The sequence below is a fragment of the Pseudopodoces humilis genome, chromosome 9, assembly GCF_049639895.1.
Source record: "Pseudopodoces humilis isolate 2021_Gansu_Grassland_sample_001 chromosome 9, ASM4963989v1, whole genome shotgun sequence".
NCBI classification, from domain to species: Eukaryota; Metazoa; Chordata; class Aves; order Passeriformes; family Paridae; genus Pseudopodoces; species Pseudopodoces humilis.
Window position 1 is genome coordinate 21452292 of NC_142208.1, and position 16262 is coordinate 21468553.

Sequence of the window (16262 nt, forward strand, 5' to 3'; positions counted from 1 at the left end):
TGATGCTAAGGCCTCTCAGGATGCCTCCAGAATTTGGAGAGAAATTACTCTTGGCATCTAAGCTGCCGTGAACAGGTGGGAATTGAAAAATTGTGAATGGGCACCAGCGCAAATATGCAGCTCTAGCTTTACTTTTATTTCCAAAATCAATATAAATGCACATATGCTCATCATCTGAATTTCAGAAAAATAATTGCTCTTGTTTTTTCTTCTTTTTATTGTTGTCTAAAATTTCCTGTTAACACTGTACATCTGTTTAACTTGGAAAGTCAGAGCAAATCCTTTTCAACCGAGGTTATAAAAGGTGTTATTAAGTAGTTATTAAGTAAAATGTTACACATTACCTGCAGAACAATGGAGAAAATTATTTAATATTATTTTTCTACTACAATTCTCCAGATTGCTAACCAACCATTTAAGTTTCAGAGAGGTAAAAAAATGTTGAATTTAACTTTTTGTAAACTGCAAACAACAGACTTTTTTTTCTAGAAATTGACAATACAAAAATGTGTTCTGAGATTATTGTATTTATTTACAATGGGATCTTAATGGCTATTTTAAAAAAAAGTGAGATATTAGGGATACAGATAATTTTGATAAATGGCAAAGTATCAGCTGCAGAGATACTGGGTTTTAGACATTAATTAATAAGGTCATTCAAATACAAGCATAACATTTTAACTTTTGGATGGAGATAAACTAGGCTACTTCTATCCTTGTCATAATTTAGCATTTATGTAGTGTTTACAAGGTAAAAAACCTTATAGATACTAATGATCTTCATTATACCCTCTGAAGGCAGGTAGGTGTTCTGCAAATTAACGGTATAGGACCAATATTTTTAGACCTATAAGTCTGCTAAGAGTTTGAATTTTGGTATAAATGTGTTTGAAGTTTGTAAAGGGCAGACTGTATCCCTCAGAATCCAGAACCAGCTCTTACAAGATATGCTTTCATTTTTAAGGAACAAAGATACAGGGTTTCATTCAGAACACTTGAATAACATCAGGTCTCTTTGATAACAAAGTCTAGTCAGACAGTTTTTCCTGAAAAAAAGTGTTGGATACTGTGAAGAATGTTTTTTAAAGGTTCACATAGAATATATCTTTAATTTACGAATATTCTATAAAATTTAGCTTCATTTTTTTGTGAAAAAGGTATTTACACATGGAAAGAGGGAGTTTGTCTCTCCTGTCTCCACCCTCCTTGGTTGACAGGCTTTCCCTCCAGCAAGCAGTTGACAGCAATCAGTTTGTGGATTATTTCTGGAAGGAAAAAGTTTACAGCTTTTCTCCAACAGTAAGATTAAAAATAAAGTAGCTGTCATCTATTTCCATGGCTTAACTAGTTAAAATCATAGCCACAAAAATGCCATATTACTCAGCTAAGCTGTTCACTGCATTTTATACAGGAAGCAGACCTTATTAAATAAAGGCCATCGAGCCTTGAAAACGATAGTGTGTAACACAAAATTTTAAAAAATGTAATTTTTACTGGAACTTCAGAATTTGTTATTTATATTTTCTAGATATTCTAGCTCTTTAAAATAAGCCTTTCACAGATATATAGTGAAATATTTCATTTTGTGACCTTGTCATATATGAAGGACATATAGGTAATTCTCAGGATGAAAGAAGTTTGTGTTTTATAAAATCCAGATTCTTGAGTAACTCCCAGACTTGGCTCACATTAATTCTCACAGCACCATGTTTTCCATTGTACCATTTATAAAGGTAAATACTATCAAACTTAAGATGTAAAATAATTTGAATTGTCAGCTTTGACACTTTCTAGTGCTAGATTCTTGAGATGTAATATGAAAATAAACATTTAAGGGGTTTCTTTTTCTAGATTGCCACGGTCAGAAATCTTTTAGACCTAATCCCCAAACATTAGGCTATTTCAGTCTCACAAATTAGGACTCTGCTTCCTTTGCACCACATGCTACCTTTTGTTTATTTTGTAAATAAATAGTTCAGTTTACTTAGATGATGTTTTGTTGGGCTTTTTAAATCTAATTAATTTACAGAATTTCATTTTATGGCTTTGATTTTATTCTGTACTATATTCTGTGATGTCTTCCTGTAGTTTTGGCAACCTTTGTATCACTGATTTCCTGGCTATGGTATTTTCCCTCCTGCCCTATAGTAGAGTAATGAAATATCCTTACTATGCATAGACTCTTTTGTGCTTTTAGTGTTTTCTAAATTCAAAATCTGATATGTGCACTGGAGAATGAAGAACAAAAGGCTTGTTATTTTCATACTCTGCTGCATTCTTATCTTAGCTCCAAATTTCTGGATCCTAAACTAAGATTCATGGCTATACACTGCAAACACTCCTGAGAGCTTAGGACCCTTTAGAAAGTCAGAAAGCTGAACACTTGTGTTGCCTTCACTTTGTTCTTAATCCCCCCTCTGCAAAATTATGGAAGTTTAAGACATTAAACTTATTAAATAGTTAAACTTATTTAAATGGTTCATGGCTGGCTTTTTATGCTTGCACTTTATCTCCTGTATCCTGAGAGTATAAGTATTGCCAGTGCTGGAAAACTGAAGTTTCAAAACTAAATTTATCTCGAAAAGAGAACTGTTATGATAATTATGCATAGAGCTTTAGAAAATGGAAATAATATAAATCTTCACTAAATAGTCATTACTCAAAGTTAAATCATCTGCTATTCTGAAAAGAACACTGTATCATTCTTCTTTTGAATCCTTGTGTGGTCACACTCACAGAACATGGTGCTGTAATACTCCCAGGAATTGTTCTACTTTGCTTCTATAGTGAAGCACTTTCCTTTAATCAAATGGAAGCCAATAGAAACACACGAGCATCGAGCAGGGCTCTCTCTTGCCTGCTGGGAGATATTTAAATTTGTGCTAGCTTGCACTAGAAGGAAATGCTGCTAAAGCATTTTGTTTTGTTTCTGTAAAACTCTAAGATTCAGTGTGTAAAACTGCCATAAAGTATATACCATATATACTGATTAAGGCAATTAACTGTTCAGACAATTGTGGAATACCATACATGTTTTAACATGTTTATTGCTGTACAAGCTGATCATATTAATTTCTAATATAAATAAAAAATATGGGCTACTCTGTTGCTTCTACTTTATTTTATGTGATCCTAGGATATTCTCATTTATTAAATGAAAATAATAATTTATATATATATATGGGGAGGGAATAGTTATTAGATAGTTCTTAAACTGAAAGTATTGTTTCAATCAAGATGATTTTGCATTTATCTATAAATGGTTCCTTGCTAAAAAGGTTCAAAAAAAGAAGAAAGTTAAAATTACAGAGTAATTTTTTAAAAGTATGAATCAAAAAGTATCAGTTGTCACTGCATATGGTGTATTCTATGTGCATTAGTATTTTGACACATTCTCTGTCTGTTCAGCCATGTGCTGTTGATCCTGGTCCCACAAAATGTGTTAATTGTGTATAGCTATTTATAGCATTAGTTACTTTATAATTTTTCTTTTGTTGATTTTTTTGTTGTGGATAGTAAGATTAAATTTATTTTTTCAGTCTTGTTATAATCTTATTTTTTAAACAGGTGGAACAACCAAGCATGTACTGTGAGTTATACAGGAAGCTTTGGGTAAGATTCAGAATTAGGTTTTGGGTTTGTAGCTATTGAATGAAACATTTTTACTGTGAGAATTTGCCTCATGTACAGTGGTTTAAATGTACTGTGGTGTGTAATTGAGGTGAATTTATTCTTAGCACTTTAAAATGTATTTCTGTAAGGCATGAAGAAATTTTAGGTATCAGCATAGGGTTAATGAGAAACTTTTGGAGGGAATATACCTGTCCATACAGTATTTCAGCATAATATTACCTGAGAAAATGTTAATTATGTTTAATAGAATTACTGTTTTCCTACTCCTAACTTTAAGAGAGCTACAAGTTCCAGGAATCTGAGTTGTATAAGTAGCAGGGTTTGTTTCACCAAGCCTAATGAAAAATCTCTTTTTTCTTTTATTTTTTTTTTTTTGTAGCAAAGACCTAGGGAAAAGCTTCTTTCCCCTTCTACAAATTATCTGAGGAATTTTGCTTTCTAAGTGAACTAATTTATTGTACTACTGGAGCTTTAGGATTCCTCAGAATACAAATTCTACCTTCCAGTTAGATAAGTATCCAAGTACGAAATAATTTAATCTTGACCTTTTAATATCTAATTTATTTGAATTTTGCTTCTGAGTAAATACCTACTTAGCTTTAATACATTCCTGCTTAATGTGGAATGGCTCTGAAAAGTGAATATTACCATCTAATTGTTAAGGTCATAAGGAAAACATTTTCCCCATTTGAAGTTTTATACATTAACTTCTTCTTATTTAATGTCAAGAGAATGAGTTTAGGAGGGCTGAGTGAAATGGGAGGAGCTATAAATGGTTTTCCTCCAAGGCATCTAGACAATCCTTTTGAAGTTAAACTGAACTAATAATTTTTATTTAAATCTTATTAATTCAATACATCTGTAACACTTTTCTCTCCATTCACTGCATTTCACTTGAATGGCCATTAGATTTCCTAAGAAGTTCCTGTACACATAGATCAATATTTAAATTTAATTTGGACTCATATTCCAGAGTTTTCTTATATTGCTGTGACCTCAGATCCTAGCTGACAAAGTAAGGCGTGCTCTGTGTGATTGTCTGAGAGTAGCTACTTCATGTGCTCAAGTCATAGATCCACGTTATCTCCCAGTGAAAATGCAGACAAGTTAAAAAAACCCATGTACCTTCTTGCCAAATAGATTTAATCTGCTGCATGTGAAACTGTTATTTTGGAGAGGCTGGTAGAGAGTAAATAGAATATAATAAAAAAATTCATGTACTGTTCTTTCTGGGGGGAGCAAAGAATATGAAACACGTTGAACAATAGGCTGGAAAGATAGATGCTCCTGTTTTAATGCAGTCTAGGTAAGAGGAATGCCTGGGATTAATCTAGTGGTAAATTACTTTCTAGCCTACACTCATAATCTGTGTTTATTGGACTTGTTATTGTGTGGTAATCCAATTTCTCCATATGACACCAGTGTAAAAGGGAACTGTCTTTGCCTGCAGAGACCAGTGCCATCTATTTCCCTGCTCATCTCTTTCACAGACCAGAAAGTGATTGTACACTGCGCTGCATTTCTAAGTGCAACCTTCTTTGCCCTTCATCGGATTCTTCATTCGGCACAGAAAACTCAAGAACTGAGTCTGTTTTGATCTACTGGGCTTGACTTTATAGATGGGGCTCAGATTGGCTGTCAGTGCAAAAGCTGAGCTTTCTGCTGTGAATAATCAACAGTTGGCCAGCAGCTGTGTGTGAAAAGGGCTCAACTGTAGAGCCTTGTTGTGAAAGGCCAGTGTTTCATCATCCATATAATTGGTGTCTGAAACCCATCTGCAGCCATGTGTTAACAGATCGCTCAGGTTAGAAATTAACAATCTCTAGCAGTGATAGCCAATTCCTGGAGAAAACCATGGATGCTACAAGAATGTGATAATGCTGTAGTGTTGCTGTTGAACCGGCACTAGAAGTCAGGGGGAAGGACAGAGCCTTAAGCCAAGATTTTAGTCCCAGGAGCTTGGCCAAATGGTAGTTTAAATAGATGTTGTCTACCTACCCTGACAGTCTTATTTTGAGAATGGTGTAAGCTGAAGAAAAGGAATTGAAAAATGTCCATGGTGCAAAGGAGAAATTTTGTCTCTGGCATCATAAAATATAAGATACCTGAAATTAACCTTGAAGTTGATCTTGCATGCTTATCATACTCAGTTCTTTAACTGTAGAAACTAGAGGGTCTTTGCTGTGGCTCATCTTTTTCCCTGCACTTAGTTTGTGATCATCTGATATGAATTCTGTGTTCAGTCATTTCTGAAGCTACTGTTAAGAAATAACATTTGCTCAGTTTCAATTTCTTGCTATTTGCTTTTATAAAGTAACTAGTTCACGTCTATCCCTCTCTTTATCTTTTTGCTTTGATATGTTTTTCCCCAAAGCATTGTGAATGTTTTTTAAAGGAAGACAGTCTGCAAGCCTTAAATATCACCCAGCCATCCTAATTCTTAAATTGAAACCTTTGGTTTTATGTTTTTTCCATATAATCTTGGTGTATATGCTGTCTTTTCCCTCCATCTGTCAGAAAGATTAATGTGAGCGTATTAGCACAGCACAGGATTGTGTGAGCTAGTTCTTGTCACTCTAGAAAGGACCTCTATTCCTTCATTGTACAGTGTGTTTGAATTTGACATGAGAGTAGGATCCCACTGGAGGATAAATTTATCTCTTTGGAAAGCTAAGAAAGGAACAGTTTCATTTAACAGGAGTGTCACAGAAGAGTGGTCATAATTTTCACTGCTTGCACCTTCAGAGTAAAAAGTAGAAATGGATCAAGTCAGTGCAATTCTTGGATACAGTCACAGAAGTTGGGAGTAGTTGGATAAGTGGACAGACAGGAAAATAGGGAAAGCAGAAAAAGCAGAAATTACTCTAAATATAGTAAAAAAATGACTCTAAATAAGCAAGACTGCACCAGACACCAAGTTCCATCACCTGTTTTTCTTTTCTTAATAAAAAAGGCTTGGAGAACTCTGTAATTTTATGTAGCTGTCTAGGTCAGCTGTAGTTGAGCCGATTCTGCCTTTAGATGGAATCAACTCTTTACATGCTAAATAATCAAGATAAGAATGGAAAAGACAGGTCCATCATGCTTTGAATCATTCAATCTCTGATCTGTGTAGCTGGCCCAAGGGATTGCCAGGGGACACCATTTTTCTCATTTATTTTTCTTAGAGCACTCATTCTTCTAGCTGGGGAAGCAGTTATTAAGTCTACACAGTGCACTCTAACTCACTTTTGAAAGACTTGAACCTGCTTCCACTGAAATGGCTTAGAAGCCAGACAGGGTCTGAGGAGTGGTCTGAGCACCCTTCTTGCCCCTGACTTGTTAACTGTTGAGCAATGAGAACTATAATTGTTGAACCCAAACCTAGTCATGTTAAAACTGGGAAAAGATTAATTCTTCCAGAATGGAATGTTGATTTTTTTTATGTTGTGGGTAATGCGGGTTCCTTTTATCCATACTTGCTTAAAAGCATGAGAACCTGTAATCTGCAGCATATGCAGTGTGCAAGATGATGGAGTCTACCAAAAATGTTATTTCCTGCACCATTTTGTCTCTTGCTGTATGTGTAAAGCTTGCTACACAATTAGCATTTAACATCTCTTTCTCTTGCCTACCTCTACTTAAGGACAGTTTTTCTTATTCCCATACAGTGTGTTATTTGTGGTCATATTGTCTGTAGTTCTGTATAGATGGTGTTTTGGTTGGATTTTATTTCTTGTCTAACAGCGGTAGAGCTAGCTCTTATTATTATTATAGCCTTATTCTGTTCCTTAAAAATGAATTGTGAATATTTCTGTCATAGATTTTAGGCTCACACAATAAATTCAGGGTGGTAGATACATCTGGAGGCATCTTGGTCCAGTCCTCTGCTCAAAAAGTGTTCAAGTCAGGCTGGGTTACTCAGGGTTTTCTCAGTTTGATCTGGAAAACATCTAAGGACAGAGACAGTATCACCTCCTGGGGCAACCTGGTCCCATGACTGACTGTCCTTGGACCAAAACCGCTTTTCTTTATCAGCATTTGGAATCCTGTGTCCTAGCTTACATCTTGTGTCCTCCCACCAAGCAACACCCTGGCTTTGCTCTTGTGGTGACCTCCTTGTAGGCTGTTAATAGTAGTTTTATAGATGTTAGAGTGTTCTGCCTCACTTAGAAGATTAACTTCCTTTTTTGTGGTTCTGATATCAAAAAGGTATTGGAGGCAATTTGTCCTGTGTGTCTTATCTTCTCTGTAAAAGATGTGGATGCTTAAAGAGAAGGCTCAGAAAGACCTTATCAGTGTTTATAAATATCTAATTGGAGAGTGCAAAGATGAGCCTCTCCTCTTCTCCGTGGTGCCCAGTGGCAGAACAAGAGATACTGGACATAAACTGAAGCACATGAATTCCATATGAACATAAGAAAAAGTTTTTTAATGTAGGGGAGGTTTGGAGCAGAAGTGTTTGGATTTGGGTTTGGTTTATTTATTTATTATCTGGAGATAATAAAAATAATCTCATGTAGAAGTTTTATATGATAATGGAAAGATGAGATGGAAGTTAAAGGGAGCCAACTGAACAACAGCTAAAATATTTTTCTGAGAAACAATTGTTTTTAATGCTATGTTCTTAATTGCCTTTTATTCAGAGGCATAGATCTACTGAAATGAGAAAAAAATATCTTGATTTTTTTTTTTTCCATCTGTGAAGGCACTGTCTCTATTTGCTGCAGTAATGTTAAGCATGTTATTAAAAGTTGTGGGTTATGTTTCCAATCAATTTCTATTGTTCCAATCAATTTCTATTGTTCCAATAGGAAAAAAAAGGCAAGGTATTCTGACTCACTCTATAACAAAAAAAAAAATTTTGATTTTTATTATCTCACATTTTATAAAGCAAGTAACATTAATAGAAATTTATTCTGCTAGGTGCACAAACCAGAATGAATTTGTTGTTTAAGATAGCTGTTTAATATAATTCTGAATTAAATTTTCCAGAGGACAAACTTGAAAATTTGTAGAGGCTTTTTAAGATTTATGGCTTGTAACTGGAGATATTCAGAATTACAGATTATTAGCAAAATTGGAAAAGAGTAGAGGCTTTTTAAGATTTATGGCTTGTAACTGGAGATATTCAGAATTACAGATTATTAGCAAAATTGGAAAAGAGTGTATATTGAGAGATTGCCAAACATCTCTGAGATGGTATTTAAGATCTTTATTTGCAGATAAGTATGTATACTGGAATATCTGCATTCTTTGCTTATTAGGGCAAGTAAACTTGGGGAGTTGTATCTCATGCAATAATCACTTGCATCTCTCTAGAATTATTTGGAGCTGATGATGCCAAGGGCCATATTTAGGTAATGCTGCTCCATAATTCAGAATGTCAGGCAAAGCTGTTTGCATCATGTGATTATGCACGCATCCCTCTTCATGCCCTAGAATTCTGGCACCTAATAAAGCTAAAATTAGGATTCTAGACTCTCCAAAGTCAGTGGTGGATTCAGAGACTAATTCAACTGTCTAAGTTAGGAGCACAATCTGCATTGATTTCACAAAGGATCCTCATTTCATGCAAACCTAAAGAACTACTATTTAATTAAATTACGTCTTTAGGGGAAAGGGAATGTTTATTCTATCCCCATCTTTACCTGACTTCTCCTTCACATAACTTGGAAAGGAAAACAGTTTTCAGTAGACTGTGGACCTTGTCTTGCTGTTTGATTGGGGTTTTTTAAACATGATTTTTTTTACCCCACAGATCAGCTGTTGCTGTCTCTTGTACTAGTATATAGAACATCTGAGTGTAAAGCTGAAAATGGTTTCATTGAAAATTGATCCCTGTGCCACCCACAGTGGTTATATTAGCTATTGTCATCTAAGAAGCCTGAAAAGAGAAATCTATGTCAATATTTTAATTTTTCTTTACAGCAGCTGTTCCATATTATTGTCTAATTAAAATATATTTAAAATATGTAGAAATTTTGTCCTAAGGCAAAGCTCTGTTTACGAAATATTCCTTGAGACCAGCTTTCCTCTGCTTGGACATCATTTCCTCACCAGTGAAGTAGTCCTAGGGAAATTCAGTAATTCAATATAAATGCATCAGCCACAGAGAGAAAAACACACACTGAGTTTTTTCCCATCGTTTAATGTCTGTCATGGAAGTTTTCAAGCAAAGATTGTCAGGCTTCTATTTTTTCCATTAGAAAATATGTCTCCAGTAGATTGCATGGCAGGGTTTTATGAGGATTTTATTTTGAGAATACCGAAAACTGGAAACAAACTTTCTTTCAAAAGCTAAACCTCTAATCCTTTCGAAGTGGCAGTTAATCCACTAGTACCATTAAGAATTATATCTCTGTGTTCTGGATTCCTCCTTGGGTAATAAAACCCTGAGAATTCAGTGTGCTTATCCTATATGCTTCCCCTGCCAAAGCAGTAATTATAGAATGGGCTGGGTTGAAAGGGACTTTACTCCCTGCCAGGGACAGGGACACCTTCCACTAACCAGGCTGCTCAAAGCACCATCCAGCCTTGACCACGGCCAGGGATGGGGCATCCACAGCTTCTCTGGGCAGCCTGTCCCAGTGCCTCATCCCCGTCAAAGTGAGGCATTTCCTCCACATGTCCCATATAAATCTACCCTCTGCCAGTTTAAAGCCATTCCCCCTTGTCCTCTCACTGCAAGCCCTTGGAAGAAGTCCCTCTCCAGCCCTCTTGCAGGCCCCTTTAGGTACAGAAGGGTGCATAATGCCTGCCCAAAGTCTTCTCCAGCTGGACAGCCCCATCTCTCAGCCTGTTTTCTCAGCCTGTGTGTGTCTGCCTAGCACTCGGTGATATCTGAATGAACTTCACACTGTCTTCACAATTGCTTACATAAATGTTCTATATAACAATACTATTCAGTTTTACTGAAAGTTCTGAAAATGAGGCATTAAATGTTTTAGTAGCCTACATCATATTTTAGCTGTGAAACTCATGGTTAGAAGGGTCTGCCTTTGGGGACTTAGACACCTAAAGAGGCACCAGAATCTGTATCTAGAGTGACCTGATAAAGGTGTTTTGTTTGGATTTTTTTAAACACTCTTTGAATAAGAGCAAGTCATGCTCAGAAAACATTTCTGGTACTATCAAGTTTTCTCTTTCAAAGATGAAAGTGGTAGTCATTCTTTTAAATGGAAGATTGACTTCAGATTTTAAAAGCATTCTTTTAGTTGAAAGTGAATTTTCACTTTTGTTCTCTTATTATCGATCGATGGTGACTGTGTTAGGTGAGGTTTTTCCTGTATTGATAAATTTTGCTGAGAAATCCCTTGCTGATCACTTCACTTACTAAGTTTTAAAGCTTTGCTGTTTGGGGCATTAAAAGTAAATTGAAATGAAGTTTTGTTGAGGCTTCTTGGTTTTGATGCGTTTGCCAGAAACTTGACTGCAAAGGCAAATGAGGTTTTAGAGATAGATATACATAGAGGTAGGTTTCTAGAGGAAATGTCTTTAACTCAAATTTGAATTGCTGCATTTCTAAAATGATTTTGTTGATAAGTGATTCTTGTAACAGTTTTTTCAAAGAGAGAAGAAAAAGATACTGTCAGCACCCTAAAGTCACTGCTGTGGAAACACTCTCTGCATATTTCTTTCAATTTTGTTTTGTAAATATATATTTTTAGAAACAACAACAACAAAAACAAACAAATAAGAAACAAAAATACCAAAAAAAATCCATTAGTAGAAAAAAATCATTAATTCAGTTTTCCCTGTATCTTATCATCTGGCTTAATTATTACTGTACTTGAAGCTAGGTCTAAAGAATGCTTTAATTCTATTTCATCTTTCACTTTAAAAATACCAAATTTAAAGTCTCTCCTGGAGTCATAATTTATTATTTTAAATTTTAGGATTTGTTTTCAGTAAAACTGAAGAAAAAAACACATATAAACTCATATAACAGATATATCTTCCTTCTTATTAACACTGTGTAAAATTTTGTCATATTGCCTTCTGTTTCAAATATATTATAAAAAATGGTTTTTAATATCTTATATTTGTTTTAGTTCACCCCTTTTTTCCTCAGATTATCTTTCTGCGACACTGGATCCAGCTTCAAGCAACACCTTTTGCCATTTGATTATTGGTACCAGAGCAATGAAACTTAAAATGGATTTCTAAAAATGAAAATCAGGAAGGACAGTGTAGGGCACAGATACAAAGTACCGCAGAGCACCTGGTAGCTGCTGATGTTTATGTGCTTGAGCAGTTGGTGGTGCTTAAAACTGACACAGCACACTGAGATTTATCAGATTGATAACCATGAGTCCCACAGACGCGCTGTGGGCTAACAGAGACACGGTAAAGTCCTGTCAGGACTGAAGTGTGGTGGCTGTAATTGTGACAGACAGTGATCCCTACCAGTTCTACAAGTAAATAAATATATAAGCTTCCTGCTCCTAAATGTAATGTACTTAGGCTCTTTTTCCCTGTCTGATAAATAGAAATTTATAAATATTCTGAAATTTGGGGTTTTTTTCTTTATTCTTCGGAAAAATTAGCTACATTAAAGGTGTCACAAGCACATCAGTTTCTGAGATGCTTCACTAAGTGATCTGTTTTGTAGTATTTTACTTAGAAAAAGGCAACAATTTATAACTTCAGGCACAAAGTTAATTTTGAATGAAAACATTGATGCCAAAAAGATTTAATATCAGTGGCGTTAAAGAGCTGTGCTTATTGTTTCAATAAACAAGGCTACCCTTTAGACACTACACAGTAATCTTATATTTATATATACACCTTCAATTTTCAAATTAAAATCTAGTTGACAGAACTTGATGAATACATTGGTTTCACCACAGACTGAAGTCTTTTGCAGTGGCTCAGAGCAGGCCTAGCAAAAAGGTTACATGTGCTCTAATTGCACATTCTTCAATCCCAATATACAAGTTTTCCTCTTCTTGGTTTCTTCCCATCTGTGGTGACTGTACAGATACTACTGTGGCACAAGTGGACTTTAAAGGTAGTTATTATAGATTATAATAAATTTATAAAGCAACAATAATTTAAAATACTGACTCTTCTTATTATAAAGCAACAAGAGTTATTGTTTTTAATAATTAGCATTTTCTCTCACACCTGTACCTCTTTGTTGTTTTGAACCCCTGAATATGTGCCACAGAATAGATTATATGCTATAGCTATTTTTTTCCTGGAATTATCCATATTCTACATTGTTGGAGTTGTAGAGTATTGTACTTTTAATGACTCAGATGTGGAGGTTTTCAGCTGTTCTGAGAAACTTCTGATCCTTTTACCTGCTCTCGTAACTTTGATCTCTGATTACATTTAAATAACACTAACACTTGTTTTCTGAAATTCTTGCTGCTTTATAATTGTTTCTAAGAGCATCAAAGACTAGAATGAAATTTATATTCTTATAACTTAATTTAAATGTTGTTTTACTGCAGAATACTAAGCATAACCTTCATGATCAGAGTGTGCATATGGAACAACTCATTATTAAACTGCAGGAAAGAACCTTCACACACAGAGATTCATGTGTAGGAAGCGCTGAAGATGATGCTGGTGCACTTTGCAGCTCCTTGTGAGAAGATGTGGGAACTTCATGTGTATCTGCCTACATTGCTGTGATTGTAGCTCTAACTCCTAGAGAGATGTTTTGTTTATAAACCATATCTTACACTAGCAGAAGATGTCAGCTTTCAACAAGCCAAGATGTAGAAGGGAAGTGTAATCCCAGGCTCTCCCCGGAGGCACTGCTGTCTGACAGCTGTACAAAAACAGCTCTTGAAAAACTGGAGGTATTTTGTTTTTTAAAAAATACATTTGTTTTTATGCTCATTGTTAATACTTTTTGTCTTTTGGCTAGCAGTTGTTTTTGGATTTGGTTTTGTCTGGAGTTTTTTGGGGGGTTGGTTTGGGTTTTCTTAATGCTGCAGAAAAGTTCACTATTTAATCAAATAGAAGGAATGTCATGTCTTCAAGGCAGATACAGAACAAGGTGAGACCTAAAGCCAACCTGTGCTTGATTAATTCTATGCTAATGAATAAGAATATGATAATTTATAACTACCTGTAAAGTCTTTTTCTGTTTAATTCTATTAAGTTCTTGAGAATGTCTGTTGTGACCATTTAGCAGTGTCCAAGTTCATGTTGAGAATCTGGCTCTTCTTTATGATTCAAGTGTTTGATATATTAATTTTTGGATTGAATCTTACGTGGATTAGATGATCCAACCTTTTTAGAACTTTCTTTCTCCTTCTTTCAGGGAAAATTCAGGGAAAGAGACAGTGATGTTTTTATCTCTGATTCTTCTCCCTTTTCTTTTTCTTAATTATGTTTCTGCAACCATCTGTTCTTTTTAATCTAGTTTGATGCCAGAAAGTTCTTACTCAGGGCAAAACTAGCTTCACAGAAAATACTGTGTCATCCTTGCATCATCATAAACAGAATTGGGTTTTTTTGCAGAGGAGTAACATTTGCGCAAAAGTCTCCAGCTGGAGAAAATAAATGATACCAGTGGCTTTCTTGTGACCTTTTTTCCATTGAAGTATTTCCTAAAGGCGTGCATAGTAAAATCCTGATATTTAATAAGTAGCAGTTGATGTTGAAAGAAGCTCAAAGACTTTTTATTCTTTGTTCTCCAATGCAGAATTTCATGTATGAGGCTACTCATGCACTGACAGCACTGCCTTCTGTGGCATTTTCTGATTATTAGTGACTATTGGCAGCATTTTGCAAGTATTCCACAGCAGAAAATTTCATTATAGGTGCAGCCAAAATCTCAGTCAAGAACTACACTTCAAAGAACAGATACCAATGAAGTGACAAAAAACAAACCACAACACAAAAAAACCAAAACAAGAAAACCAGAAAAATTAGCAGGCCCAGGGGATAACTTTTCAGTACAATATTATGAAATTGAAATTTAAAGGCTTTCTAATTCTTTGGCCTACTTTATTTAAAAATGTTGGTAGTTTGTTTTTCTAATGTATTTTCCACTGTGCTTCAATTTTGATTATTTATCGATCTCTTTTGTGAATTATCTCCAGTGAGTTTAATAGCTCAACCTCATTTGCTGTTAAGAAACTAAAAGAAAAATGGCCAAAGGTCAAGGAAAGAATATCAGTCATTAAAATGAAATCTTATACACACGTATATTCCTGAAGCTTTTTTTTTTTTTCCTACTGTCTATCTGAGGATCTTCAGTTTGTCTCTAATAAAATAAGAAGGGCTTCAAAATTTCAGTATAGTTTTCAAAGTATTTTCTTTAAAACCAGGCTTGCAGTAACATGCTCAGATGTTTTCCCTCGCAGAAGTTTATCACAGAACTTATGCTGGGCAGAGTCAACATGAACAGCACTGAGGAGTGTCCAGGCAGGAGAGCTGCTGCCCCCTGCAATATCCACAGGGACAGGGCCACCACAGCCACTGCCCAAAAACTGCCTGCTCCAGGCTAGAGGCATCTCTGCCTGCTCTGGTTCCTCACCAGGAACACTCCTTTTGGAACACGACAAAATTGCAAAAGGCACTTCCTTTTTTTTTTTCAATTACATCAGATGTCCATTTTTAGAGAAGAGGAATATAAAATATAGGTGGACAAGAACTGAAAAGTTGCAATTACAAACTGGATATCAATAAACATTTATTGTATTTTAACTTATTTATAATTATTGTATATTTATTAATTTGAGCATGGCTTGTAAATGCTCAAAAATATGCTTGGATGTGATAGTGTGCCCTGTGGAGTGGGTTTTGCTCTGTGGGAAGAGGCTTTCCACTCACCTCTGGTAGTTGCACTAATGCTTTTGCCATCTTAAGGTTTCTCTCAGAAAAGCTTCACTTTTACTGGTGTGTTCTATTTTATTACAAGGTTTGGTTACCAGCCCCTCCAGATTTGTCCTCCCTGCAGACAAGGGACATAACAAAATAGTGAGATCTCAAGGAAACTAATATTTTAGGGGTTATTTTATTTACTATATTGCAATGTGTCTTGGAATTCAAGCCTGGGACCATTGGGTGGGGCTGTACAAATGTCAAAGTCTGCTGCCTATGAGTTTGTAATGTAAGCATGAACTAAGGGACAGCACACGGATACAAACCAAGGAGGAGGAGTAATATAAGGCAGCAGTAAGATTTTAGATGATAATCATTCAGCAAAGAAGCAACTGGCTTTTGAAGGCCAAGGAAGCAAATAATTTGAAACAGCAAAGATGTGGCTTTGCTGATACTTTCTAGGATGTTTTGTGTGCAGAAGAGCATCAATTTTGTAATCCTCCAAATAAAGCAGTGAGCACCAGACATAAAGTACAGCTAGATGATGAAAGATGTCAACAGAAAAGGATAGCTTATGAACCACTGAAGCAAATGAGGAGAAGCAGAAGAATATATAGAATTTTGGCCGTTATTGGGATAGCTTCAAATCCTTTTAACATTCCTTCTATTAAAGAATTATGTTGTAGAACATCAGGGTTAAGGCATTCATCCTACATACAGTATGTTACAGTTTATCAGAAGAGTTACATGTTAATCTGACAAAGTAATTTCTGCTATATCTTTCCGTTCCAGTAACTACAGAATCCAAATGATTTAAAGATTGAAGTCTTCCAAGCATACATCTGATTCTTTCCTTTTGT

The 16262-nt window shown here is 35.3% G+C and overlaps 1 protein-coding gene across 5 annotated transcripts in view; it reads left to right on the top strand.

Moving 5' to 3' along the window:
- Positions 1-16262, top strand: part of LOC102109527 (heparan sulfate glucosamine 3-O-sulfotransferase 1-like) — a 52781-nt gene that overhangs the window by 13720 nt on the left and 22799 nt on the right. Inside the window, exon 1 of one of the 5 annotated variants that reach the window (XM_088059814.1) lies at positions 13314-13427. The exons of the other annotated variants lie outside the window; for them this stretch is intronic. The gene's annotated coding sequence lies outside the window, so the exon portion shown is untranslated. Of the gene's footprint in view, positions 1-13313; positions 13428-16262 lie in introns of those variants that run through there. 5 annotated transcript variants of the gene reach the window in all.